Source organism: Triticum dicoccoides, chromosome 4B, assembly GCF_002162155.2.
Source record: "Triticum dicoccoides isolate Atlit2015 ecotype Zavitan chromosome 4B, WEW_v2.0, whole genome shotgun sequence".
Lineage (NCBI taxonomy): Eukaryota > Viridiplantae > Streptophyta > Magnoliopsida > Poales > Poaceae > Triticum > Triticum dicoccoides.
The window spans coordinates 284,068,723-284,073,258 of NC_041387.1; the positions used below are offsets into that span (position 1 = coordinate 284,068,723).

The 4,536-nt window shown below is 46.0% G+C and overlaps 1 long non-coding RNA gene across 2 annotated transcripts; it reads right to left on the reverse strand.

Annotated features, from left to right (window-relative positions):
* Positions 1-280: 280 nt before the first annotated feature.
* LOC119295976 lies at positions 281-1,566 on the reverse strand. 2 transcript variants are annotated; one of them, XR_005144586.1, is made up of 4 exons: positions 1,111-1,566; positions 784-933; positions 584-708; positions 281-340 (listed from the first exon to the last, which is right to left on the reverse strand). It is a non-coding gene; the product is annotated as an uncharacterized LOC119295976 (long non-coding RNA). The 2 variants fall into 2 exon arrangements; XR_005144585.1 differs by having other exon boundaries at positions 784-1,566.
* Between the last annotated feature and the right edge of the window lie 2,970 nt (positions 1,567-4,536).

The window sequence follows — 4,536 nt, forward strand, 5'->3', positions numbered from 1 at the left end:
CATGGCTTCATGCACTCGTTATGGTGGCTTCAAAGACCTGAAATCATCACTCGTAACTCCATTCTTGTTCCCCTTGCGCATGCCATATTCTCCATGCTTTCTCTTGCTCCAATGTTCATCCTTCTCCAAGCTAGGCCCTTCATTTGTAAGCAAAACAAATGTATCCAATTTAGGCAGCATCATATTCTCATGAACATTAGAATCATTACCAAGAACCGAAAGTACCTGGTAATTTAGTTGGAGTGCGCGAGCTCTAGTAATTGGTCCAGTATGTATAGCAGCAGGGATTGTGGGTGTAACAATGGTATTGATGTCCTCATCAACATAAATCAAGTATTTTCTGCAGTTTGACAGTCATGTGTGTCATCATGAAGTAAGAATTCTTTCGTTCATTCTTTATCCTGAAGCAGGTCTCAAACTAATAAACTATATGTTTTTTCATAGTTTAGAACCCACCAAAATAGAATAAAAGAAACACATGAATAGTAGGTTGTAAATTTGGTTATAACAAACCAAAAACAACAGGCACTAAATAAACAAACAAAATATTGGACCACTTGGGGTTTTTGTCACAAAATTATACCAAGGTTGAACGGAGATTTCAGTTCAGGGTGAGTCCCATGAGAACCTTTTCATACTCTGTTGGCTTTCTTCTAAATCCATGACCAACAAAGGTGGATTTGGTTACCATTCCCTTCAACTGCTTCGCTACAGAAGGAAAAAATTATTAGCTAAACTATTCGGCTCAGTGCAGAAGAAATACTATATATACTCTGTGCTAACGTTGACTGATAGTTCATAAAAGCAACTTCAGACTGAAAATCGTGACCACCGTCTCGCTCCTTGCTTGCCCACCATCGTTGTTGATGCGGTTGTTGAAGCTTGCACATCCAGCACCGATGCACGCTTGATGGGGGATGCAGGCCGCTAGTGCTGGTTGTGGAGGGAGAGTAGACGTGTGCAACACATGAGAACAGAGATGAATGTTTGGAGAGGGAAAAATCGAGAGAGTGAGAGATTGGGAAAGGGATCTCGCCGCCTCCAGTTCGAACTCGCTGATGAGCGGTCCTTCGCCTCGAGCACCTTCATCCCGTCTCTCCATTTTCTGACCTTCCTTGTCTCCGCCTCGAGCTTGAGCTCCAATCTGCCGCCACCAGATCCGACCCTGTCACCCCCTCCTTCCTTGCCTGCCCCTCGAGCTCACCCTCTCCTTCTCCGCCACCTGGGTCAGTGGGCCCAGAGGGGAAGGCTCAGCGAGAGCACGGGGATGTCTCGGTCGGGGTGGTGGTGGCAGCGAGAGAAAGCACGACGACGATGCAACAAGCATCTCGGTATCCCGTGCTTCACTTGTGCCGAGGACGATGGTGACGGTGCCAGGCGTCTTGTGCATTTGTCTCCTTGAGATGGAGGAGGTGGAGCTCGAGCTGGTCGCGTTGTGGAGGGAGAGGCGGCGTAGTAGCTGGAGCATAGGAGGGATGAGGAGAGGCGAGGGACGAGCGAGCGGGGAACAAAGTCAAAGGGGACCTAGGGTTGTGTGGTGGCTGGTGCGGGAGTGAGACGCGAGGACGGGGGATTGGGTGCGGATTGGGCAAAATGCCCTGCACGCAAAAGCAGGCAACCCAGCCAACCAGCGCGCCGCGTGAGCCCACCTGTCATTGGACATTGAAAATGACCGCGAGGTGAAAATTAGTTTTAACCGCTATCAAGATCCGATGGCTAAAACGTGCCAGAATACAGATCCGACGGCCAACTAAGCTTCAAATCGAGGGAGCCTCCTGGGAGCGAGTTGGCTAGCCTCTTTATCGGTTTAAATATTTAATTTTCTGTACTCCTGAAAGTATGTACTCCCATGTTCAATATGCTCATAATTGAATGTTTTATACCTCTTTTTCATTCTCAATATACCTTATTAATTATTCTAAGATACCTTGATATAAATTTTATGAAAAATATCGTTAAGGCCCATAATTTACGTAATATACCATTTGGAGGTACAAAATAATAGTTTATGTGAATAAAATACATGCACCTGAACGATTTTTTTACAAAACTCACTTTGAAGTATCTAATAATAATTAATAAGGTATATTAAAAATAATAATGAGTTATAGTAGTATCATCTATGTGGTATATGAAGAGCTTATGTGTGTGTGTGTCTACACACACATACAATGGTGTTGATAGTCTCGCCTCACCTCCCATCAACCCCAGAGAAAACCCTATATTATGCCCGCAAGTATCTTATAGGCGAACTTTCGCTCAACCGTACAAATTTTGGCAAGTCTCTATTCCTAATGGAGGAGTTGGTAAACTCGCCTTACCTCCCACCAACCCCACAGAAAACCCTATATTACGCACACGAGCGTCTTATAGGCAACCTTTCGCTCAACCGTACAAATTTTGGCAAGCTTGTTTGACGTGTGATTTAACTCAATCAAATCGTCACTTTCACAAAACAACGTCATTTATTAACTCGATCTAATCAAATCACTGCTTCGCAAAACATCAACCACTCGTCCAGCCCATGGGAATAATCCGGCCCATGGGCATAAAAAAAATCCTCCCATTCTCATCGAAATCACTAATTAAGGAGTACTCCTTGCGAAGATCACTCCAACTTCCCCAGGTTGCGACAAGTGACGCACTGCATATGCGCTACTTGTCGCAACCTGGGAGTTTTTCCTTTTTTCGTGGATTCGTTTATTCAAAACTTTTTATCTCTTAAACCGTGCGTCCAAATCTCGAACCGCTTTCGCCGTTGGATTCCTCACGTCAAGATCTTCAAAACTAGATACCATGTTGATAGGTTTTGACGAACTTTTTTTTCACGAAAAAACCGGACAAAAAAACCGAACCGGGAACACGGTTTTTTTCCTTTCCGAAAGAGGCATGCCCGTGCCTCTGACGAAATCACAACCGTACCTCTCGCGGAAGCAAAACCGTGCCTCTCGCGAAAGAGAAAAAAACAGAAAACACGTTTTTTTCCTTTCGGAAAAGAGGCACGCCCGCGCCTCTCGCGAAAGCACAATCATGCCTATTGCGGAAGCAAAATCGTGCCTCTCGCGAAAGAAAAAAAACGAAAAACGTGTTTTTTTCCCTTTTCGAAAGAGGCACGCTCGTGCCTCTCGCGAAAGCACAACCGTGCCTCTCGTGGAAGTAAAATCGTGCCTCTCGCAAAAGAAAAAAAAAGAAAAAACATGTTTTTTTTCCTTTCTGAAAGAGACACGCCCGTGCCTCTCATGAAAGCACAAGCGTGCCTCTCGCGGAAGCAAAACCGTGCCTCCCGCGAAAGAAAAAAAACAGAAAACATGTTTTTTTCCCGTTTCCAAGAGGTACGGCCGTGCCTCTCGCGAAAAAAATGCATTTTTTCGCGCAAAAAATTATTTTTCGAAAAAAAAATTTGGTCGAAAAGCTAGGGAAGACCGGTAGAAAACCAAAACGTAAAAAAAACCGAAAAAACCCGTATAAAAAGCAGAAAACGCGTGCATAAAAATAAAAAAACAAAATGTGGAGTGAGCGCCCAGAGCGCGACACGTGGCGAATGGCTGTGAGCACGCCAAGAGGCGCTGATCGTTGCTGAAGAAGTGCTCGTTAATTAGTTGCTCCCCATTCTCACCTCTCCCTCCAGACTGAAAAAAAGGAATTTCTCAAAAATAAAAGACTAAAAAAAGAAAACGGAAGGAAAGAAAGAGGAAGCACCCGAGAAAAGGAAACACATGCACCATCGTCAATCCCTTCCTCTCTCCCGTTCTCTTTCCTTTCCAAGGATGTAGCAACCGATCTCCTCCTCTGCTCATGTTCTCGTCACAGAGGTGGACATTGTTAAAGAACGAGCATGGGAGGCCTCAGATCACGGATCCTACAGACCTTGCAGTCCTTCTCAAATGTCGTCGCTGCACAATCCAACGCCCTCCTCCTCCCAGATCTTCAGCAGGCGTTGTGAAGAGTTATAGAGAAGCGAGGGTTGCGGAGAACCGGTGTGGCGCCGTCGCTGATCTGCTAGACGACACGCACCACGACCTTGCCATCGAGCCACCATAGCCGCTCCTCCCCGTCCGCAACAAGGTTTGGCCGGATCTGCACGAGCCACAACGACATGTCATATTTGATATTCCACTGCATGGACTGGGTCTGTGCCTGGCAAGGGTAACAGTTGGGCGTGCTTGCTTTCTGTTATGCTTGAGGTGGATATGTCATGTCGTGAGCCCTCCGGCACGCCTGCGGGCCTCCCTTCTCCGAAGCTACACCTGCGGGCCTCCCTTCTCCGAAGCTTGCTCGCATGGCATAGCTTCCTTCGATCTAGCCCGTCATCGAATCGCTGCTGGCATGTGATGCACTTTCTCACCTCACCGAGTCAAAACTGAAGGCATCCACTTCTTGTGGTAAGAACCGATCTCATTTTTTAGATTCCTTGATATTTAGTTGCTCTCTTCATATTATATTTTTATCCACATTTTGATGTACTCCATGTGTTCAGTTAGTGATTAACATGTTGTTTTCCTCGGGGAACTGCAGCTGCGACATCCGAGCCCAGTG